This window comes from Anolis sagrei, chromosome 10 (genome assembly GCF_037176765.1).
Source record: "Anolis sagrei isolate rAnoSag1 chromosome 10, rAnoSag1.mat, whole genome shotgun sequence".
NCBI lineage: Eukaryota > Metazoa > Chordata > Lepidosauria > Squamata > Dactyloidae > Anolis > Anolis sagrei.
In genome coordinates this window covers 11,265,033-11,290,870 of record NC_090030.1, presented here as the reverse complement: position 1 = coordinate 11,290,870, position 25,838 = coordinate 11,265,033, and the positions used below count along the sequence as shown (strand labels likewise).

The following is a 25,838-nucleotide window of genomic DNA, read 5'->3' as shown; positions in this document are numbered from 1 at the left end:
ACCTGGGATTGCAACATCGATGATCCATACTTTATTTTTTAACACAATTGTGAGGTCAAGAGTATTGTGTTCCAAAACTCTTTCTGTCTGAATTTAGAATTCCCAGAGGAGTTTGACGTGTTCATTTTCTGTAACTTTTTCTGCCTTATTATTATTATTATTATTATTATTATTATTATTTTACTGACACAAAAGCACAGTATGTCACAGCAAACGAGATCTATATGCTGGATTTTGTATCAAAAAATCACAAGTTGAACACTTCCCAAGCGTCTAGGACTGTGTGATGTATTTTCGAATGATGCGCACAGATCCAAGTAAGGTGGCCTTTATTATTATTATTATTATTATTATTATTATTAGGTGCTAGTATTGGACTAGGTGGACCACTCTGAGTGCAATACCGGTGCAAGAGCAAGACCTCAGCAGCGGAATCAGAACGAAACGCCGACCTACCGACAAGAACCTGCTTTCATTTAGTTTGGCTTTAAACGCTGCTATTAGTTTTCAATTTTGCCCGTCATTACAATCTATCAAATCCTTGTTCTGACAGATGAAGCTGGGGTGGTACAGAGAATAACTGGCTGCATGTGGGAGGCAGAACAGACACCAGCAGATGCCACTTGGGAAAGAATGAAGAGACGGTGGCAGGAAAGAGTCCCTTCCCAGGTGGGCTTGGAAGTGCCCAACAAGGGGTTTTGGGCATGGTTCCTTTTGGAAAGCCCGAGCCTCGGTGTCCGTTTTGGGGAAAATTGGGAAGAAGAGGATCTGCATCCCTCTCTTGCATAGGCCGCTGCCTCCCCCATCTCTGTTAAGACGGAGTACCAGAAAGCCCTGGGAAGTTGCTATGGAAACGGAGGCAAATTGGATCAGTACTCAGCATCCCTTGGCAGAGCTGCTTCCTGGGTGGCTGCGAAGGGAGCCCATCCCTTGCGGGTATTTGGGTGCCAATTCATCCACCCAGGCAGGGTGGCAACGAATCATGCCAACGACACACGGCTCTCTGGGAGGGAAGAAGCAGCAGCTGGAAATCCAAAAGCCTTGCGCACAAGTGAGGCCGGTACAAGGAGTCTTGCCTTCATTCAAGATATGTAGTTCTAGTATTTCACACAAACTGGAAACATTCTCACTTTGTTTCATGGAGTTGTCTTATATGGGTCCAGCATCAGAAAGCTGCCAATTCCACTGTGTTCCCCTGACCTCACAGGTGCAACTTGACTTTGCACTTTTTCCTCCATTCATGACTGGCTGCTAAGTCTTAATAGCAAGGAGAGGAACATCACATGGCTCTCCAGATATTGGGTTGCTGTGAATTTTCAGGGCTGTATGACCATGTTCCAGAAGCATTTTCTCCTGATTTTTTGCTCACATCTGTTCCGTCTCCCAGGAGCCTGATTTGCCTTACTTTACAGTTGCTTGAGGTTGCTCCCTCTTGCATTTTCTCCCAGGGCTGCTGCAGCTTTGCAAGAGCCCTGAAAGTTAATAGTATCAGAGTCTGCAAAGCCAGTCTGCAGGCCTCCTTTGCAGCTATTGGTTCAGAAAGGTATCATTTTGGGTCTAGGGACCGCCCTTTCTCCCAGGGAAGAGATCTCCATTTTGGAATCTCCCCTGCCTTTTCAGTTTAGAGGAAAGACTTCAGACGTGCTGAAGGTTAGGCAGGTAGCTCTGGGAAAACCATTGCAAAAACTATACATTATATATTGTGTATTGTATATTAAGCTATACATTACGTTAATATAAATTATATATTGAGTATTAGGCTATACATTATATATTGTGTATTGTATGTTGTTGTTGTTCATTCGTTCGGTTGTCTCCGACTCTTCGTGACCTCATGGACCAGTCCACGCCAGAGCTCCCTGTCGGCCGTCACCACCCCCAGCTCCTTCAAGGTCAGTCCAGTTACTTCAAGGATGCCATCCATCCATCTTGTCCTTGGTCGGCCCCTCTTCCTTTTGCCTTCCACTTTCCCCAGCATAATTGTCTTGTATATTGTATTGTATATTAAGCTATATAGAGAAATTATAGATAGATTAATAGAAAAGCTATTAAATAAAGTATATTATCAGTTGTGGTCTTGGACCAAAACTCAGTTGCCATGAATGAGCTTTGGATTCAAAGCTGGCCCGGGACCTTTTGTAGCTCCTATATCTCATATATACACACACACACACACACACACACACACACACACAAATGTAATGTTTGTTTGTGGGAGAAACATAACTCAGAAACCACTGGAAGAATTTACATGAAATTTTGACACAATACTCCTAATTGTACAACGAATGTCCATCACAAAAAAACCCAGCAGAATGGACTTAAAAAAACCCCAGAATAAACCATATATACATATACACATACATTCATATACATATACACATGCACACATACATACATACAGACACACACACATATATATTTGCAGGCACAACTATACAAATATACACACATATACATATACACATATATATATATATATACACATACATGCATATACACAAGCATACACATATACACAATATGCATATACACACATAAACACAGAAATACACAAATATACACACACACACATACACATACACATATATACACACATACATGCATATACACAAGCATACACATACACGCAATATGCATATACACACATAAACACAGAAATACACAAATATACACACACATACATATACATATACACACATACATGCATATACACAAGCATACACATATACACAATATGCAGATAAACATAAACACAGAAATACATAAATATATACACACACATATATACACACCCACAAACACACATATATATACATATACACAAATATATACACACACATAAACACATATACACAGACTAGGCCACAGCAACACGTGGCAGGGGATGGTTAGTTTCATATATAGGAAGTAAATGGATGAGGGCACGCAATCTTATTTCAGCACGGGTGACCTAAAAGCACCCATCGACACACCCTTAAGGGCGCCTATTAACTGGTAAGCAAAACGACATTGAAAACACAAATCTTTGGTGTTGGCTGTCTGAGATGTCAACCTCACTCCCTTGCAATGGATACAGAAGAGAATTTGACCATACTTTGACAAAGCCCAGCTCTGCCCAGCTGAATATTGTCATTCCTTCTCTTTCCACACCATTTGACCACGGGACCCTGTTCAACACCAACACCCCCTCCTCTTTGAAATACAGCAAGCACTGGGGAACATTTTTATTGCCAGTCCAAACAGGCTTTTATTTGTCAAGGCCTGGGATTCAAATAGAAGCAAGGAGGAGGACTGGAAACAGATGGTTTCAGAGAGAGAGAAGGGGCTCCATATTTCACAGCTTCGACATATTAACACCTTCCTTGCCACATTTTTGTACAATTTCATATACACAAGATCACTCGAATGAGCTCCGATGCAGAAATGTGGCTTCGTTCACCCCACCCAAGCATGTGCCCTTCTGTGCATCATTATGCAGATGATTTTTGCAGTTCCTTGATATGGCGAAATTTATTTTTGTCTCCTGCTCCATCTTCTTTCCTTATCTCCGAAGGCGGATTTTCTGTTCGATTGAGATAATACATAACCACAGTCTCTAACTCACTTGTGTTTCTTCTCAGACGTTGCAGCATGCAACTTGCTGAGAATTGCTTTCTCAAGCCTTGAAACTTCTGGATATTTGCAAACTTCAGCTCCCTTGGACCTTTGTCTCTGCTATGTTAGTTGGGACTAATGGGAATTGCTGTTCTAAACCAACCTCCTATTTCTTGTGGCGTTTTGATGTATCATTTTTGAAGCTAGGAATTATTCCCTTCAGCAAGAGCCGGCCCAGTGGCAAAAGCTAAAATACCAAATGTGACTGTCAGTTGAGATCAATGGTTTTCCACATTATCAAACCTCTAAGGCAACCTGGGGGTCAGGACCCATGGGAGGGGGGTCGTGAGGGGGTGTCAGAGGGATTGCCAAAGACCATCAGAAAACACAGTATTTTCTGTTGATCATGTGGATTCTGTGTGGGAAGTTTGGCCCAATTCTCTTGTTGGTGGAATTCAGAATGCTCTTTGACTGAAGGTGAACTATAAATCCCAGCAACTACAACTCCAAAATTTCAACGTCTATTTTCGCCAAACTCCACCAGTGTTCACATTTGGGCATATTGAGTATTTGTGCATGTGTGGTTCAGATTCATCAATGTTTGAGTCCACAGTGCTCTCTGGATGTAGGTGAACTACAATTCCAAAACTCAATTGAAGAGAAACATCGACAAGCTGGAATGTGTCCAGAGGAGGGAGACTAAAATGATCAAGGGTCTGGAGAACAAGCCCTATGAGGAGCAGCTTAAGGAGGTGGGCATGTTTAGCCTTCAGAAGAGAAGGTTGAGAGGAGATATGATAGCCATTGTTTTTGTCGTGTCAGGAGAGACTTGAGAAACTGCAAGTTGCTTCTGATGTCAGGGAATTGGCCGTCTGCAAGGATGTTGCCCAGGGGACGCCCGGATGATTTTGATGTTTTATCATCCTTGTGGGAGGCTTCTCTCATGTCCCTGCATGAGGAGCTGGAGCTGGTAGAGGGAGCTCATCCGCCTCACCCCAGATTCGAACCTGCAACCTGTCAGTCTTTAGTCCTGCCGGCACAGGGATTTAACCCACTGCGCCACCGGTGCAGGAGTGCAGGAGTTTAACCCACTGTGCCACATGATAGCCATGTATAAATATGTGAAGGGAAGCCACAGGGAGGAGGGAACAAGATTGTTTTCTGCTTCCCTGGAGTCTAGGATGCGGAGCAATGGCTTCAAACTACAAGAAAGGAGATTCCATCTGAACATGAGGAAGAACTTCCTGACTGTGAGAGCCGTTCAGCTGTGGAACTCTCTGCCCTGGAGTGTGGTGGAGGCTCCTTCTTTGGAGGCTTTTAAACAGAGGCTGGATGGCCATCTGTAAGGGGTGCTTTGAATGCAATATTCCTGCTTTTTGGCAGGGGGTTGGACTGGATGGGTCTTGAGGTCTCTTCCAACTCTTTGATTCTATGATTCAAAGTCAATGCCCACCAAACCCTTCCAGTATTTTCTGTTGAGAGTTCTGTGTGCCACGTTTGGTTCAATTCCATTGCTGGCGGAGTTCAAAATGTTCTTTGATTGTAGGTGAACTGTACACCCCAGCCACTACAACTCCCAAATGACAAAATCAACCCCCCTTCAACCCCACTGGTATTCAAATTTGGGCGTATTGGGTATTTGTGCCAAATTTCATCCAGCAAATGCAAATACATTCTGCATATCAGATATTTACATTACGATGCATAACAGTAGCAAAGTTACAGTTATTAAGTAGCAACAAAAATAATGTTTTGGTTGGGGGTCACCACAACATGAGGGACTGTATTAAGGGGTTGCAGCATTGGGAAGGTTGAGAAACATTGCACTAATGTGTGATTTAGCCTAAGAGAGAACAATTTCCCAGGATTATGGGATTCTGTGCACATGCCTGCCTCCAAACATTCCTCCCACACGCTGCATTTTCTCCTTTATTTTGTGTTGCATCACTTTTATGTAAGTCACCTTGTGCCTTTTTTGTTCAATAAAATGACATGGTATAAATTTAGCCAACATCAGAACAAGAACACAGAGTGATTGTTAACCTGGCTGGGGGTGATTACATGCATGGAAGAGCTTGGAGAAGTTACAATTCTTCGAATCCTTGGTGAGCACTACTTCGGCTGTGATTCTAAGAGTTACAGTGCAAAAGCAACTTTCCCAAGCTGTGACCTTGGTACCTCCTATATTGCCATATAAAGTCCAGATTATCTGCTTTGAACTGGATTATATGGCAGTGTAGACTCAGATAATCCAGTTCAAAGCAAATAATTATGAATTTGTTTTGATTTTTTCCCCTGTCAGGAGCGACTTGGGAAACTGCAAGTCACTTCTGGTATGAGAGAATTGGCTGCCTAAAAGGACGTTGCCCAGGGGACACCCAGATGTTTTACCGTTGTGGGAGGCTTCTTTCATGTCCCCACATGGGAAGCTGGAACTGACAGATGGGAGCTCACCCCGCTCCATGGATTTGAATCACCAAACATTTGTTCAGTTGAGAGAATTGGCTGTCTGCAAGGATGTTGCCCAAAGGACACCTGGATGTTTTACCATCCTGTGGGAGGCTTCTCGCATGTCCCCACATGAGAAGCTGTAGCTGACCTTGAGTTTTGGAGTTGTAGTTCACCTACATCCAGAGAGCACTGTGGACTCAAGCAATGAAGGATCTGGATCAAACTTGGCACGGAAACTCAATATGCCCAAATGTGAACACTGGTGGGGTTTGGCGAAAAATAGTCCTTGACATTTGGGAGATATACTTGCTGTGATTTATAGTTCACCTACAATCAAGGAGCATTCTGAACTCCACCAATGATGGAATTGGACCAAACTTGGGACACAGAACTCCCATGACCAACAGAAAATACTGGAAGAGTTTGGTGGGCATTGACCTTGAGTTTTGGAGTTGTTCACCTACATCCAGAGAGCATTTTGGACTCAAACAGTGATGGATCTGGACCAAAATTGGCACGAATACTCAATATGACCAACTGTGAACACTGGTGGAGTTTTGGGGAAAATCAACCTTGAGATTAGGGAGTTGTAGTTGCTGGGATTTATGGTTCATCTACAATCAAAGAGCATTCTGAATTCCACCAACGATGGAATTGAACCAAACTTGCAACATTCACACTTGCTTTAAATGAGTGTTTCTCAACCTTCCTAATGCCGCGACCCCTTAATACACTTCCACATATTGTGGTGACCGCAACCATAACATTATTTTTGTTGATACATCATAACTGTAATTTTGCTACTGTTATGAATCGTAATGAAAATATCTCATATGCAGTATGCATTTTCATTCACTGGACCAAATTTGGCACAAATACACAGTATGCCCAAATTTGAATACTGGTGGGGTTGGGGGGGGGGATTGATTTTGTCATTTGGGAGTTGTAGTTGCTGGGATTTATAGTTCACCTATAATCAAAGAGCACTCGGAAACCCACCAATGATGGAATTGAACCAAACTTGACACACAGATCTCCCATGACCAACAGAAAATACTGGAAGGGTTTTGTGGGCACTGACCTTGAGTTTTGGAGTTGTGGTTCACCTACATCTGGAGGGCACAGTGGACTCAAACAATGATGGATCTGGACCAAACTTGGCACTGATACCCAATATGCCCAATTGTGAACCGTGGCAGAGTTTGGGGAAAATAGACCTTGACATTTGGGGGTTATATTTGCTGGGATTTATAGTTCACCTACAATCAAAGAGCATTCAGTGTCCCACCAATGATAGAAGTGGACCAAACATCCCACAGAGCCCCCATGACCAACAGAAAATACTGTTTTCTGATGGTCTTTGGCAACCCCTCTGACACCCCCTCACAACCCCCAAGTTGGGAAACACTGGAGTAGAAGAAAGAAGGCACCCGTCCAGCTCACAGAGGGGGCAAACTTTGCTCCGGACACATTTTGTGGAAGGATGAAAGCCCTGCTGGACAGCACAGGTCCCCAATGCAAACCATCCCAGGATATAGCATGCCTTGCCCAACTCTGCACAACCAGGACTTCAACTGCAATTGCAATCAGCTGCCTGCCAAAACCCTCCTCCAGCCCCACAGACTCTCTCCCCATCTGGCACAACCAGTCACACTGCTGACATACTTGGGCTGCGGCTGCAGAGAAGAGCCCAGGAAGATCCGCCGCCCGCTGTCCAGGTCCCAAGTGGGTCACAACTTCCCAGGCGCTTCCCAGGCCCCTTGTTTTTTGCTGCTGCCCCCAGGAAAATTCCTTGCCCCAGGCTGGGAAGGGGCTGGAGCAGCACACCCCTCTTGCTGGTTCCCTTAACTCAAGCCAGACTGGCTTTAGGCAAAACAGTCTCTTGCAATTGATTCCACCGACCAGGCCCTTCTTAAAGGCACAGGCTCAACACTGCTGAGAGATGGGATGCTGCTACATACAAAGTGCTTCTCAGCATTCCCCCTCCCCACTGAAAATAAGTTTGGGACATGGAAGTCCAAGGAGACACTGAGCACCCCCTTTCCAAGTGCAACGGACTACAACTCCCACTCACTGGGGCCTGCTAAGATTGGAAAAGTAGCCCCTAACCTTTGGGATATAAACATTACAATATCAATGTATTGTCGAAGGCTTTCATGGCTGGAATCACTGGGTTGTTATAGGTTTTTTCGGGCTATATGGCCATGTTCTAGAGGCATTCTCTCCTGAAGTTTCGCCTGCATCTATGGCAAGCACCCTCAGACATTGTGAGGTCTGTTGGAACTAGGAAAATTGGGTTTATATATCTGTGGAATGTCCAGGGTGGGACAAAGAGCTCTTGTATTTATTTATTTATTTCCTATATTTTTACCCCACCCTTCTCACCCCTGAGGGGGGACTCAGGGCAACCTAGAGGCATTCTCTCCTGACGTTTTGCCTGCATCTATGCCCCCCCCCCCCCATGATTTTAAATATGTTGTTGCTCTCCTCCTCATGAGCTTTTTTGAAAGGCAGAAAAACAAAGTCAGGATGACAGGACAGATTCATTGACCTACTTTTCACATGCTGCTGAAATGGAATATTAGTACAAGTTGAGCAGTCCTTGTCTGGAATTCCAAAATAACCCAAAATCCCAAACCGTGCACATAGACAGCTGAGATAGTCATAGCCTTTGCTCTCTGATGCTTCAATGTAAGCATCTTTTGTTTCATGCACAAAATTATTTAAAAGTATTGTCTACCTCAGTGTTTCTCAACCTTCCTAATTCCGCATCCCTTTAATCCAGTTCCTCATGTTGTGCTGACCCCCCAACCATAATATTATTTTGGTTGCTACTTCACAACTATAATTTTGCTACTGTTCTGAATCATAAAGTAAATATCTGATATACAGGATGAATTTTCATTCACTGGACCAAATTTGGCACAAATACTCAATGCATTCAAATTTGAATACTGGTGGGGTTGGAGGGTGTTGATTTTATTATTTGGGAGTTGTAGTTGCTGGGATTTATAGTTCACCTACAATCAAAAGTATTGTGAACCCAACCAATGATGGAATACAACTGATCTTGGCACACAGTATTTTCTGGTGGTTATGCGGGTTCTGTGTGGGAAGTTTGCCCCAATTCTATCATTGGTGGGGTTCAGAATGCTCTTTGATTGTAGGTGAACTATAAATCCCAGCAACTAGATCTCCCAAATGTCAAGGTCTATTTTCCCCAAACTCCACCAGTGTTCACATTTGGGCATACTGAATATCTGTGCCAAGTCTGGTCCAGGATTTATCATTGTTTGAGTCACCAGTGCTTTCTGGATGTAGGTGAACTACAACTCCAAAACTCAAGGTCAATGCCCACCAAACCCTTCCAGCATTTTCTGTTGGTCAGGGAGTTCTATCTGTCCAGTTTGGTTCAATTCCATTGTTGGTGGAATTCAGAATGCTCCTTTATTGTAGGTTAACTATACATTCCAACAACTACAATTCTCAAATGTCAAGTCTATTTTCCCCCAAACTTCATCAGTGTTCACATTTGGGTGCCCTCATGCCAAGTTTGGTCCACATCCATCATTGTTTGAGTCCACAGTGTTCTCTGGATGTAGGTGAATTACAACTCCAAAACTCAAGGTCAATACCTACCAAACCCATTATTTTCTGTTGTTCGTGGGAGTCCTGTGTTCCAAGTTTAGTTAAATGCCATCGTTGGTGGAGTTCAGAATGCTCTTTGATTATAGGTTAACTATAAATCCCAGCAACTACAACTCCCAAATGACAAAATCAAGCCCCCTTCCACCCCACCAATATTCACTGGTGTTTGTGCCAAATTTGGTCCAGTGAATGAAAATACATCCTGCATGTCAGATATTTACATTACAATTCATAACAGTAGCAGAATGACAGTTATGAAGTAGCAACAAAAATAATATTATGGTTGGGGGTCACCACAACCTGAGGAACTGTATTAAGGGGTCGCGGCATTAGGAAGGTGGAGAAACACTGGTGTAATCCTATCACAGATCATCATGGAACTGTTTAGTTTCATCTGCCTGAACATCACTACACACCCCAAGGATGAGACACTGATCTTTTGTCCTATACTTAAACTATGGAAAGTTTATCTCTTGACAGCATTCATGAATTTGCAGACAAATAGGGCCAGCCTTAGGCAAGAGATAAGCTAGTTCAAAGAATGCAAAGGAAGAAGGAACGAGGCAATGCATTGACCAACAGCCACCAGACAAAAACAGTGGGTTACATCTGCTCAAACCCCCAGGCTGAAAAAAGTTGAAACACAATCCAATTGTTGCTGCTCTTGTTTGACCAGATTGAGGGGTTTCTTAATCTATATAAATAAAAATGTAATGTTCGTTTGTGGGATTAACATAACTCAAAAACCACTGGATGAATTGACACCAAATTTGGCCACAAGACACTTACTAACCCAAGGAGTGACCATCACTCAAAAACATTGATTTTGTCATTTGGGAGTTGTAGTTGCTGGGATTTATAGTTCACCTACAATCAAAGAGCATTTTGAACTCCACCAATGATAGAATTGAACTAAACGTGGCACACAGGACTCCCATGACCAACAGAAAATACTGGAAGGGTTTGGTGGGCATTGACCTTGAGTTTGGGAGTTGTAGTTCACCTACATCCAGAGAGTGCTATGGATTCAAACAATGATGGATCTGGACCAAACTTGGCACAAATACTCAATATGCCCAAATATAAACACAGATAGAGTTTAGGTGAAATAAACCTTGACATTTGGGAGTTGCAGTTACTGGGATTTACAGTTCACCTACAAACAGAGAGCATTCCGAACACCATGAACTGTTTACCCACAAGCATAGAGAAATTACATATATTGGAAACCAACACTTTCTCATTACTTTATTTTCCAGATCACCAGACTGGGCCACAGCAACGTGTGGCAGGGGACGGCTAGTATATATATATAAATAAAAATGTAATGTTCATTTGTGGGATTAACATAACTCAAAAACCACTGGATGAATTGACACCAAATTTGGACACAAAACAACTAACAACCCAATGTACGTCCTTCACTCAAAAAATTGATTTTGTCATTTGGGAGTTGTAGTTGCTGGGATTTATAGTACACCAACAAACAAAGAGCATTCCGAACTCCACCAATGATAGAATTGAACCAATATTGGGACACAAAACTCCCATGATCAACAGAAAACACTAGAAGGGTTTCATGGACATTTACCTAGAGTCTGGGAGTTGTAGTTCACCAACATCTGGAGAGCACTTTGGACTCAAACAATGATGGATCTGGACCAAACTTGGCACGAATATTCCATATGCCCAAATATGAACACAGATGGAGTTTGGGGAAAATTGATCTGGACAATTGGGAGTTGTAGCTACTGGGATTTATAGTTCATCTATAATCACAGAGCATTCTGAACCCCACCAATGATGGATTTGGGGCAAACTTCCTACACAGAACCCCCATGACCAACAGAAAATACTTAAGATCATCCAATCCAACTCCCTTCACCCAGGCAAGGAAACGTAATCAAAGCCCTCCTGACAAAGAGCCATCCAGCCATAGATATAGATAGATATATATGATTCACACACAGAGAGAGATATAGTCTCATAGATTTGAAAGGGACCCCTAAAGAAGGACAATGATATGTTGCCTGTTCCAGAGTAGGCAAACCAATCTCCACATCCACACTGACAAAGAAACAGCAAGAAATACTGTATGGTCGAAGGCTTTCATGGCTGGAATCACTAGGTTCTTGTGGGTTTTTTCTGGCTATAGGGCCATGTTCCAGAGGCATTTCTTCTGACGTTTCGCCTGCATCTATGGAAAGCATCCTCAGAGGTAGTGAGGTCTGTTGGAATTAGGACAATGGGTTTATATATCTGTGGAATGGCTGGGGTGGGGCAAAGAGCTCTTCTATGCTGGAGCTAGGTGTGAATGTTTCAACTGACCACCTTCATTAGCATTTGAAGGCCTGGCTGAGCCTGGGAAAATCTTTTGTTGAGAGGTGTTAAGATGTGCCTGGTTGTTTCCTCTCTGCTGTTTTGCTGTTGTAATTTTAGAGTTTTTTTTAATACTGGTAGCCAATTCCAACAGACCTCACTACCTCTGAGGATGCTTGCCATAGATGCAGGCGAAACGTCAGGAGAAATGCCTCTAGAACATGGCCCTATGGTCCAAAAAAACCCACAAGAACCTAGCAAGAAATACTGTTTACCCACAAGCATAAAGAAAATACATACATTAGAAACCAACACTTTCTCATTACTTTATTTTCCAGATCACCAGACTGGGCCACAGCAACGCGTGGCAGGGGACGGCTAGTCTGTACATATAAATATACAGCCACATATGCAGGTTAAGCATTCCCAGATTCACTAGCTGACACACATTTTGGTGATTCAAATGTTAGAACTGTTTCTGGGGATATTTGACCTGCTGATTCCTTAAATGGCATCAGATCACCCCTATCAGCTTTAGTTTTTGAGATACAGAATGCATGCCATCTACCAGTCACCATCTGCACACCTATAGAAAATCATGATAACCATATCTAAAAAACTAGAGCAGATGCAGTCTACTAAATGTAGTTGTCTGAATCAGCCCCAAATAATCCCAAGAACAGGCCTAAAAATCAAGAAAGTTTTGTTTTTGTTGGATTGTATTATTTATGGGTTACTCTATGTGCACAGACCCACTACTACAATGCAGCCTGAGCCATGCCACATGCACAATGGAGGACCTTCTCACAATGACACCAGAGGCACTCCAAGTGGCCAGCTTCTGGTCAAAGGACATTTATTATCATGCCAAGTTTTGTAAAACTTTGTGTTTTTACATGCATTTTAACTGTATCCTCAACTCACTTCTGACATGATAGATAAATAAATAAATACTCTATTTGGAGGTGCTCCACTGCTGGAAAATAACAACAACAACAACAACAATAATAATAAATTAACGAAATCATGATCTGTCAACTGCAAAAGGTGGCCTTACTTGGATCTGTGTGCATCATTCAAAAATACATCATATAGTCCTAAACACTTGGGAAGTGTTCAATTTGTGATATTGTGATATGAAACCCAGCATATATATCTTGATTGCTGTGTCATACTGTGTTTTTGTGTCAGTAAAATAATAATAATAATAATAATAATAATAATACATTACTTATATTCCACCCTATCTCTTCAAGGGGACTCAGAGTGGATTCCACCATAGATATAGACACAGGCAAACATTCAATGTCTTGATACAATGAAATACAATGAAACACAAATACACAGACAAAGGCTTTCCCTTTCATCTCTGGCTCTGGTGGTGGTGCTCATCTCCAGCTCTGGGTGAGGTGCTTATCTCCATTTCCAAACTGGGGAGCCTGCGTTGTTCGTAGACACCTCCTGGTTGTGTGGCCAGCATAATTACATATTGAGCTACTCACATTTTCATGTTTTCGAACTACTAGGTTGGCAGGAGCTAGGGCTAACAGTGGGAGCTCACCCCATCCCATGGAGGAGGAGGAGGAGGAGGAGGAGGAGGAGGAGGAGGAGGAGGAGGAGGAGGAGGACTTTATTTTTCTACCTCGCCTCCATCTCCCCGGACTCAGGGCGGCTTACATGGGACCAATCCCAACGCAACATACAATTAAAAACAAAACAATAATTAAAACAGCATAAAATGACATAACAATAATAAAGCAAGCATCAAAAGCAACAAGAGACTAATTTTGGAGAGGGGAGGGGAAGGAGGACCACTATGCCAACTGGCTAAAGGATAAGGTGGTTCAATAAGGTGGATAGAAACGTATAATAGCATAGGAAATAGCATGGAAACAGAGCAATTAAACAGAATCAATTTGGCTTAACTTATATATATATATATAGTAATGTAATAGGTAAAGGTAAAGGTTTTCCCCTGACATTAAGTCCAGTCATGTCTGACTCTGGGGTGTGGTGCTCATCTCCATTTCTAAGCCGAAGAGCCAGCGTTGTCCGTAGACACCTCCAAGGTCATGTGGACGGCATGACTGCATGGAGTGCCGTTACCTTCCCGCCGGAGCGGTACCTATTGATCTACTCACATTTGCATGTTTTCGAACTGCTAGGTTGGCAGAAGCTAGGGCTGACAGCGGAAGCTCACGCCGCTCCCTGGAATCGAACCTGCGACCTTTCGATCAACAAGCTCAGCAGCTTAGTGCTTTAACCCACTGCACCACCGGGGGGTCCAGTAATGTAATATGTAATGTAAAATTCAAACTGCCAACCTTCACGTAAGCAGCTCAATGTTTTAACCCATTGGGCAACAGGTAATGTTTTCATTAGGCATTTCTTGGTCCTTGAGTTGAAGTCTATGGACAATTTGGACCTAGAAATGGCTAGAGAAATATCAGATTAAAAAAGAATAGTCTATGTTTGCATTTATTTTTCACTTTCCCCTGCAAACTTTGAGGACCAACCAAGCAACAACTCCCCTTCTTCCCCCAAAAAAGGGTGGATCAAAGAAGTGCTAGGATTGGCCCTGGCTTTAGAGAGAAGAAGGCAACGTCTTCTGAAATTGGGCATCAACGGCACACCCCTCACCAACCATTTTTGTCCTGAGTCTCCCAGGCTTTCTCCTGTTTTAGACAATACATAAACTGCCACATGAACGGATCATCAATTATCTTCCTAATCTCCAAGATAGTACAGTAGAAGAACCTGTCCCATTGCTTATATCAAAGGAAGGAGATCCCAATAGCCTTCCACACATCATATGGAGGAGGGCATCTTATGACTTAGGAGTCCCCAGTGGCGCAGTGGGTTAAACCCCTGTGCCAGCAGGACTGAAGACCAACAGGTCGCAGGTTCGAATCCAGGGAGAGATGGATGAGCTCCTTCTATCAGCTCCAGCTCCTCATGCGGGGACATGAGAGAAGCCTCCCACAAGCATGGTAAAACATCACAACATCCGGGTGTCCCCTGGGCAACGTCCTTGCAGATGGCCAATTCTCTCACACCAGAAGCAACTTGCAGTTTCTCAAGTTGCTCCTGACACGACAAAATAATAATAATAATCTTATGACTTGGGTTGCAGAGCTGGGATTGGCTTGCAAGCCCTCTCCATTTATACCTATATTTACAGGAAGGATGCAAACTTACCAGAATACAGAGATACTTTGGAGATGTAGTGCAGCACATCTCTTTCTGTGCCAGGGTCCCATTCATGAGATGCACAAAGAATGATTCCTCACCACTGGCCAACTCTCCCTCCTGAACCCATGCATACACATCCAGACAGGGAAGGGTGTGTTATTCCAAAACAAAGCTAGAGGAGAAAACCCAATGCAAGAGCAAAGGGCGTATCAGAGGGACTTTACAAAGGGGAAAAATCCATTGAAAAGACTAAAAGATTAGAACAAAGTGGGTGTGACTTAACTCTGAAGTGGCAAAGTGAGATGAATAGTAGCTCCGAGACTCCTCCAAACCATCCGCTCCTAGAGCCACTCCTTGAATAAACACATTTTCATGGTTGTTGGTTTTGCTGCCATTGAAATTGGGTTGAAACAGTGAGCCATATAAGAAAGACAAAGACAGGGGAGAATGAACCAAAACTGTGTGGGCCATGCACCCCTTGGGAAAATAAAAATGCCTAGTTATGTTACCTCTGTAATTAAATAGAGGTAAATATAGGAAAATAAAATGACATTGGGAAGGAAATTGTGCAACTTTGCAAGGGTTTTGGACTACAGCCTCCATCAGCCCTAATTAACACAACTAATGGTGAGGAATACTGGGAACTACAGCTCAACAGTACCTAAGCACCATTTAACTCACCCACATTTATTTATTTACGGCATTTGTAGCCCACCTTTCTCAGCCTTACGGCGACTCAAGGCGGCTCATAGAATTAGCAAATTTGCTGCTATACATTCATAAACATTCAGTTTAAACATACTACCATCGATATATGTCACATTTTAATTATTTATAGGATTTTATTGTGTATTTTTATTGTATTTAATAATCTGGTGTTCATGTATTTATCTATTTGCCTTGTATGCGAAAGACCTTGTATATGCTCTCCCTGGATTCGAACCTCCGACTTATCGGTCTTCAGTGCTGCCGGCACAAGGGTTTAACCCACTGCACCATCGGGGGCTCCTGCTCTGGCCCAGTTGAAGTTTATGAATACTTTTCTGGAATTTTAAGACATCACTTTGCAGAGGATCATTGGGAGAGTCAAGGACATGTCGTTCAAAAGTAACTTTTTCAATGCTCAGCTCTGTTTTCCTCAAGGAGAATTGCATTACAGTTATAAAACAGGATAATTTTCAAAGTAGAGTGTGTGCCAGCTGCGCCCATGCCTTGGGAAGTCTGACTTGGCCACAGTAGTCCACGCTCTGGTTACATTCCGTATAGACTACTGCAACATGCTCTACGTGGGGTTGCCTTTGAAGACTGTTCAGAAGCTTCAAATGGTCCAACTGGTGGCGGCCAGGTTACTAATGGGAGCTGCACTCAGGGATCATGCAACTCCTCTGCTGCGCCAGCTCCACTGGCTGCCAGTCTGCTACTGAGCACAATTCAAAGTGCTGGCTTTAGCCTATAAAGCCCTAAATGGTTCTGGCCCAGCTTACCTGTCCAAATGTATCTCTCCTTAAAAACCATTTAGGAATATAAGATCAGCTGGGGAGGCCCGCTCTTGATCCCGCCTTTCTTGCAAGTGTGTCTGGTGGTGACGAGAGACAGGGCCTCCTCAGTGGTGGCCCCTTGGCTGTGGAACTCCCTCCCTAGGGATATTAGATTGGCCCCCTCCCTCCTGACCTTCAGATAAAGAGTAAAAACTTGGGTTTTTGAACAAAGGTTTGAAAGCGCAACTGAATAAGTAACCATGAAATAGGGAGAATGAACACACAATGGCTTGACAATGCTGCTGGATGAGGATTTTAACAGGACAACACTGGTGACCATATGTTTTAATTGGTTATATATGTTTTTATAATGTTGGGTAGTAATTCCAGTTTATTCAATGCTTAGACCAGGGAGAGCACAGATGTGCTCCCTCTGTCAGCTCCAACTCCCCATGCAGGGACATGAGAGAAGATTCCCACAAGGATGGTAAAAACATCAAAATATTCAGGGCGTCCCTTGAGCAATGTCCTTGCATACGGCCAATTCTCTCAAACCCAAAATTGGTACCCAAAATTGTTCGCTGCACTATGGAATAGCTGAGGTGCCAGCACTGGGGAGAGTATGGATAGGTGGATAGATAAATAGACAGGTAGGTAGGCAGGTAAGTAGCTAGGTAGATGTACCTTTCTACCTGCAAGGAGAAAGAATGCTAGAAATTGGAGAAGTTACTCACCCATACTGCCACCTATTGGACTTTAAGAGACAATGCACTTTCTCTTCGCACATTAAATGCTAATCAAGGTGTCCAATTGTAACATTCGCACTTGTCTCAAGCAGACAAGATTTTTCTCCCACCCTGGACATTCCACAGATATATAAACCCCTATTTCCATTAGACTTCATAACCTCTGGGATGCCTGCCATATATGTGGGCAAAATGTCAGGAGAAAATGCTTCTGGAACATGACCATACAGCCCGCAAAACTCACAGCAACCCAATGCACTTTCTAACTGTAGAGGTTCCTGGGTCTCAAAGGGGTGGGCAAAGTCAGCCTTCGTTGTGTCTCCTCCATGAGGAAAATGTATCAGGATTGTAAAAACTGGGAAGTAGGAGGGTGCCTTCTATCAATGCTGGAATTTGGAGGCTGACCATTAAACAGGAGAAGGGAGTGCTGGTGCTGAGTGGTTGGAGCTCAGAGTTGGATATGTTGCATGGTTGGCCTGTCTGTCATGCCTCTTAAGGTGACCACCAGCTACTCTTAGGTTGTTGTTGTTCATTCGTTCAGTCGTCTCCGACTCTTCGTGACCTCATGGACCAGCCCACGCCAGAGCTCCCTGTCAGCCGTCCCCACCCCCAGCTCCTTCAAGGTCAGTCCAGTCACTTCAAGGATGCCATCCATCCATCTTGCCCTTGGTCGGCCCCTCTTCCTTTTGCCTTTTGCCTTCCACTTTCCCCAGCATAATTGTCTTCTCTAGGCTTTGCTGTCTCCTCATGATGTGGCTAAAGTCTCTAGTCTCCTTCCCTCCAACTTTGTCTCTAGTCTCCTTCCCTCCAGTGAGCAGTTGGGCTTTATTTCCTGGAGGATGGACTGGTTGGATCTTCTCGCAGTCCAAGGCACTCTCAGAACTTTCCTCCAACACCGCAGCTCAAAAGCATCTCTCTTCCTTCGCTCAGCCTTCCCTAAGGTCCAGCTCTCACATCCGTAGGTGACTACAGGGAATACCATGGCTTTGACTAGGCGGACCTTAGTTGCCAGTCTGATGTCTCTACTCTTTACTATTTTATCGAGACTGGACATTGCTCTCCTCCCAAGAAGGAAGCGTCTTCTGATTTCCTGGCCACAGTCTGCATCTGCAGTCATCTTCCCACCTAGAAATGCAAAGTCTGTCACGGCCTCCACATTTTCTCCCTTAGGTACACAAAGGAAAACTACCATTTCTAGATGTCCTAGTCATCTGCAAACCAAATCAACAATTGGGTCACACAGTTTACAGAAAATGTACACACACTGATAGATGCCTACATAAAAACTCCAAGCATCACCCAAGTAAAAAAGAAGAAGCACAATAAAAGCTCTGGCAGATTGTGCAAACAGTATCTGTAAACTCCACCTCCTCCAAAGTGAACTGAACCACTTAAACTGGCTCTATAGGCCAATGTATTCTACGACAGACATCAGAAGAGCTACAAGGCCAAGAAAAAGCCACAAGAGGAAAGGCAAAGATCCACTTAAGAGGAAAAGTGTTCTTCTTCCCATATATCAAGGGAACAACCGATTGCACAGGGAAGCTAATAAAGAAACACAACCTACAAACAATCTACAGACCCACGAAGAAAATTAAACAATAGTTAGCAAAGGATTAAAGGGATCCTCTCACCTCTATACCATGCAGCCAGGCATGTAGCCGGGGGGGGGGGGGGGGGGGGGGGGGGCTCGAGGGGCTTCGCCCCCCCCCCCCGAAATACTCATGGTGGTTCGTGAAAAGGCCTTACTGGTGCATTATTTAGGCTGTTATGTTTATTCATATCATGATCTGATCACCATACTCAATATATTCCATATGCATGGGGGTATTGGGGTAATGATACAAAAGGTTTGCTAGGCTAGACCCTCTTTCACTCAGACTCAGCCCCCCCCCCCCCCCGAAACTCACCCCCCAAAAAAAACCCCTGAAAAAAATTCAGCCCCCGCCCCTCCCCCGAAACGAAATCCTGGCTATGGGCCTGCATGCAGCTGTGGACAAGTCTACATAGGGACCACCAAACGCAGAAGCATTGCCCAAACACAAATCAAGGAACATGAAAGATCCTACAGACTAAGTCAACCTGAGAAGTCAGCCATAGCAGAGCACCTGGAGAGCACAGAAATGCTGGACCAATCTAACAACTACAATGTCAGACTATAAAGAGAAGCCATTGAAATCCATAAGCATGTGGATAATTTTAATAGAATAATAATAATAACTTTGAAAAAGGAGATGGAGGACCTGATTCTGGCAGCCCAAGAACAAGCCATTAGAACCAAGGCCATCAAAGTCAGAATTGAAAAGTCGATAACAGATCCCAAATGTAGACTCAGCAAGGAAACAGATGAAACAATAGATCCCATCCTCAGCTGCTGCAAGAAGATCGCGCGGACAGACTACAAGCAGAGGCACAACACCATTGCTCAAGTGATTCATTGGAACTTGTGCCACAAATACCATCTGCCTTTGACAAAGAACTGTTGGGATCACATGCCGGAAAAGGTTACAGAGAATGAACACGTCAAGCTACTCTGGGACTTCCGGATTCAGACAGAGTTTTGGAGCACAAGACTCCTGACCTCATGATTGTGTTAAAAACAAAGTATGGATTGTTGATGTTGTAATCCCAGGTGACAGCAGGATTGAAGACAAACAATTCGAAAAGCTGACACAATATGAGGATTTAAAGATCAAACTGCAAAGACTGGCACAAGCCAGTCAAGGTGGTTCCAGTGGTGATCGGCACACTGGGTGCAGTGCCTAAAGACCTCGGCCTGCACTTAAACACAATCAGCGCTGACAAAATTACCATCTGCCAGCTGCAAAAGGCCATCTTACTGGGATCTGCACACATCATTCGCCAATACAGTCCTAGACACTTGGGAAGTGTCCGACTTGTGAACCAATACAACAGCCAGTACAGTGATCTTGTCTGCTGTGGACTCATCTTGTTGTGTTTCAAATAATAATAATAACCATCATCATCATCATCTTTATGTATAACTCACTCTATCTGCCCAAGGGGACTCAGGGAAGAAAGGAGGAAACCATGAAAATGAACAAAATGTGGTTATCAGTATTAAAAACACACCAGAATCAAGACAGTAAATAAAAAACACCATTCAGAAAGAAGAGAACTCCAGACAGCTAATAATCAAGTGTCAGTTAACACCTCCCAAACAGAGGATGCCCTTAGGCTTGGAGGCCAAGCTACCTCTATGCAGATATCCTCACTGACTGAGTTTACAGCTCCATGGCTACTCATGACATTCAAGCTTGCCAACTGCAACATTCACACTTGCTTTAACAAGCAAGGGTTCTTTCTCCCACCCTGGACATTGCACCGATATATATGCTCTCCACTTGCCTAATTTCCAACAGAAACTCTGAAGTTGCCATTAGCCACAGATGAAGGCTAATGGCATTACTAGAGAATGCTACTGGAACATAGCCATACAGAAAAACTTACAGCAACCCAGCATCATGCTGGTTCTATAATGCAACTGTTACTCAGTAATTGGCGGTCAGCCTTTGCTATTTATTAGCTAGCTGTCCCCTGCCACGCGTCGCTGTGGCCCAGTCTGTTGATCTGGAAAATAAAGTAATGAGAAAGTGTTGGTTTCTAATCTATGTAATTTCTTTATGTTTGTGGGTAAACAATATTTCTTGCTGTTTCTTTGTCAGTGTTGATGTGGAGCGTGTCTGGTTTGCCCACCCTGGAACATGCAAGATATCATTGTCCTTCTTTAAGAGTCCCTTTCAAATCTATGATACTATATCTATGTGTGTGTGAGAATCATATCTATCTATCTATCTATCTATCTATCTATCTATCTAGTATCTATCTATCTATGGCTGGGTGGCTCTTTGTCAGGAGGACTTTGATTACCTTTTCTTGCCCTGATGAAGGGAGTTGGATTCGATGGCCTTAAGTATTTTCTGTTGGTCAAGGGGGTTGTGTGTGGGAAGTTTGCCTCGATTCTGTCGTTTGTGGGGTTCAGAATGCTCTTTGATTGTAGGTGAACTGTGAATCCCAGTGACTACAATTCCCAAATGTCAAGGTCTATTTCCCCCCAAACTCCATCTGTGTTCATATTTGGGCATATTGAGTGCTTGTGCCAAGTTTGGTCCAGATCCACCATTGTTTGAGTCCACAGTGTTCTCTGGATGTAGGTGAACTGCAACTCCCAAACTCAAGGTCAATGCCCACCAAACCCTTCTAGTGTTTTCTGTTGGTCATGGGAGTTCTGTGTGCCAAGTTTGGTTCAATTCCATCATTGATGGAGTTCAGAATGCTCTTTGATTGTAGGTGAACTATAAATCCCAGCAACTACAACTCCCAAATGACAAAATCATAATTTTTTGAGTGACGGTCACTCCTTGTGTTGTGAGACGTTTTGTTGCCAAATTTGGTGTGATTTCGTTCATTGGTTCTTTTGTTTTTAAGGTACTCATTATGCACAGAGCATTTTTATATATAGATAGATTATTGTACTCATGTATAACTCTAGAAATTCTAATCCAAAAAGCAACCCAAAAAATCTGGACCAACTGGATCAAATGTGAGTACTGCACCTTATCCGAAAAGGAACCATTCCCTTCTTCACGTACAGTGGCAAAAAGTAAGTGCTTAGTCCTCAAGGAATATAAAAGAAGCACTGACCTCCTGTATTTGAATCTTCATCGGTGCTTTCCCCTTTCTGTGGAATGATCTTTGGCTCATCTATGGGTCGTATCAAAATCCATAGTTTTTGCCTCAAAACCTGCCCTCAACTTATACATGAGTTCGACTAATACATTGATATATACAATAGTTACTATCATACTCCCAAGGCACTGAAGGCAACATCCTCCCCATTTAATCTTCCCAATTGTGGGGCAGGTCAAGCTGGGGGAGGATGGCAGATGAAGAACAGAACTTGGATCTCCGAACTCCTAGTCCTATAGTGTAACCACTGTTCTCCTATAGCTTGGCATAGGCCCATGGAATTGTATTCAGCAACACTTCAGCTGGCTTGAACTTGGAACCAAATCCTCTGGGTGTTGTTTTTTTTCTTCTTCCTGCAACAGTCTTTGACAGCTTTTCAGACTGGAATTTGACACTGTCTTACATCACTGCACCTGCCATTCTTATTCCTTCTCAGCTCAGATCAGTTCTGCCTTAGGGAAATCGCACAATCCCTGTCCAGCATGGAGATGTAGTCCCAAAAACTAGATATATTGTCCCATCTCTGCTCAACATGCTTCTAATTCATTCAAGAATTTAAGAGTTCACTTGAATCTCAGACCAATGGAAATAAAATGCCCACATTTCATTACAAAATTGATATAAATTTAAAGATAATCCACATACAAAAGGTGGATTTACACTGCTATACAATCCAGTGCAAAGCAGATAGTGGATTATATGAAAATGGGTTATATGACAGTGTAGATGGGGCTGAAGAAAACTATTCAAAATTCTTTGTGTACCTCTATTAAATATGTTGACCAGTGCCACTTAATTTGGTTTATAAACACTTAGAACTGAGTATTTTTTAATGTTTTGGCCTCATGTAAGCCGCCCCGAGTCCCTGTTGGGGGAGATAGTGGTGGGGTATAAATAAAGTTTATTTATTATATTATTATTTTGGACAGTATGCAAAGCTTGCTGAGCGAAAACTACTTTTACCCTTCGTACTCAGGCTGCAACAACTGAAATAAGCTGAGGACAAAGAGGAAAAGTGGGAATAGGAGAGATAAACTGGGACATTTTAAAAGAAGCCGAGAAAGTGAAATGGCCAAGGATTAACTGGGACTGTTTGTGCCAAATCAGGATAGTTGGGAGTAGGCTTGTGCACAGATCCATTTTCCTTTGTTTTATCTGTTCTTTCGTTACTTTTGTTACTTTTGGGAGTACGTAACTGGTACGAAAATCAGGTCAACACGAAAGCAAGCGGGATCTGAGCCCAGCTCCTCGCCTACTTTTCATAAACAGCCTCCTTGCCTTGGAAAGAGTGTCTGTGTGGTGTGCAGGGCTAGAAAGTGCATGCACTTGCCTGCACCCAAGTGCCTCCTCTGAAGTAAGAAAATTTGCTTCCTTAACCTTGGAAAGTCTGTGTGGCGTGCAGGCCCAGAAAGCACGCATGCTTGCCTGCAGCTGAGCGCCTCCTCTAGAGAAAGAAACAGGCAAGAAGCCTGCTTAAAGCATGTGCCTTCCTACAGCTGAGCATCTCTCCTCTAGAGTAGAGCTTAAATGTCTAAAATGACTAAAGGGGAGCTTGGGGAGTCCCAGACCTCTCCCATGAAAACCAATCTTTTGGCACCCCAGAGCAAAAACAGATACCTGCCCTCCTGATTTCGAGAGGCTCCCAAAAATATGGATCAGGGCCCCCAACAAAAGCCGGAACATGAAACGGATCAAGGTTTACCCGGATTGCACAAGCCTAACTGGGAGGCACGCAAAGTGCAATAGGCAACAGCCCTCGTGGGATCCCTTTCCAGCCCTGCGATTTTAAAGAGACAAAAGCAAACCCTGTGCTGAAACAAGGCATGTAATATCCATGATAAAAGAAACACTAGGAGATCCCGAATGTGATAGGCCTTGAGCAATAGCACTAATTGAATCACTGATAATCCAGGTCTGACATCTCGACCCCCTGGGCCAGCTTTCTATAATCCAATTCTGGCACCTAAAGGATAAAAGTCGATTCAAGCCTAACAAATTGAGAAAGCCCAGATGTTCTTAGAGGGATGAACGTTTGGGGAGGGAAAATACCACCCAGTTCATTCTTGCTTTGCTTCCGAAACCGAGCCATGCTTATTGCAGTCGGAAGGTGGCAGCAGAAACCAAAGGCTAATTCCTGTGAGAATAGAAGTGCTTTCATTCCATCTTGAGACCGTTGTTCTGTACAAGACAGGGAATCTTTGAATTTCCAGGTGTTTTGTTTTATAACTTTATAGCATTTCTGAGCATAGTCCCACATGGGACTGTGGGGAGTTGTAGGGTGAATCTACACTCTAGAATTGATGCAGTTTGACACCAGTTTGGCTCAATGCTATGGAATCGTGACAATTATAGGTTTATAAGGTTGCAGCAGGTTAAACTGCTGAGCTGCTAAACTTGTTGACTGAAAGGTCAGTGGTTCGAATCTGAGGAGCGGAGTGAGCTCCTACTGTTAGCCCCAGCTCCTGGCAACCTAGCAGTTCTAAAACATGCAAATGTGAGTAGATCAATATCTACTGCTTCAGCGGGAATATAACAACGCTCCATGCAGTCATGCTGGCCACATGACTTTGGAGGTGTCTATGGGCAATGCCAGCTCTTCGGCTTAGAAATGGGGTTGAGCACCACACCCCAGAGTCGGACACAACTGGACTTGATGTCAAGAGGAAACATTTACCTTTTTATCCTTCTCTGCCAAAGAGTGCTGTTGCGTCAGCAAACTACAAATCCCAAAATTCCACAGCACTGAGCCACGACAGATAATGTGGGACCAAACTGCATCAATGCTGCATGTGGGTGCACTCATAGGCTACACACCAGCTGGAAATCAAAGATAATTTATAATAGTGATAATTTGTGAGAGTTAACACAGAGATAACAGAAATGAATAAAATTCAGGAAACTGATGCACTTAACCGACAACTTCTCAAAGATGAAAACAATCTATTTGACAGAGAGAGAAACACAGAGAAACACAGAGATTACATCTGTCACTTCATTCTCCTTCCTCCTGGAACTATTTGACCTTAAACAATTGTACCATATAACATAACAGCTGCAATTCACCTTTTAAAATATCCTGGGAGAGGGATGATGGGAAAGACATACCTGTTAAATTTCTGCCTGTTCAAAGGATCAGAAGCTCAGAGGAACAAGCCGTCTTCTCACAAGCGCATGCACGATGGCTTGCCCTTGCATCTACTTGCTACTAGAGTGTCTGGCTGTCACCAGTCACAACTGCCTGTCCCATCATCCCTTGAAACTTGGCTTTGGGTTGATTCTGGCTCCCTTCATGTGGGCACCTTCAGGGAAATAACTGTTCCACGCCGTGCAATGAACCCAAGGAAGAAAGGTCTCTGAATGCAAGGGGTGTAGCTAATCTTTCACTCTTCCCAACACAAAATGCCGATTCTCCGGGCAAACACACTTGGAGCATTCAGCCAGGCTCCGGGAGCAGGGCAGTCTCTCGGTCGGTTTCAGCGCCTTGACTGAAGCCACACTTTGTGCCAACAGCGGCCGCCCTGTGCGCACCCGCACCCGTGGCCCATCGGCGGCTGCCTGGTGCGTTGCCAATGGGCACAGTGTGCTTGGTACTTTAGGGAAGCGTTGCCAAGAAGAGGCTTCGGAGAAGAGCTCCGCTTCTAATACGGATGCGGTGGGATTCAATTGAACTGTTGTCTGCTCTTTCACAAGGCCTTGA

At 43.6% G+C, this 25,838-nt stretch overlaps 1 protein-coding gene across 2 annotated transcripts in view; it reads right to left on the bottom strand.

Moving 5' to 3' along the window:
* Window positions 1-25,838, bottom strand: part of NHSL2 (NHS like 2) — a 129,317-nt gene that overhangs the window by 89,245 nt on the left and 14,234 nt on the right. The window contains exon 1 of one of the 2 annotated variants that reach the window (XM_060756326.2): window positions 25,247-25,520. The exons of the other annotated variant lie outside the window; for it this stretch is intronic. The gene's annotated coding sequence lies outside the window, so the exon portion shown is untranslated. Of the gene's footprint in view, window positions 1-25,246; window positions 25,521-25,838 lie in introns of those variants that run through there. 2 annotated transcript variants of the gene reach the window in all.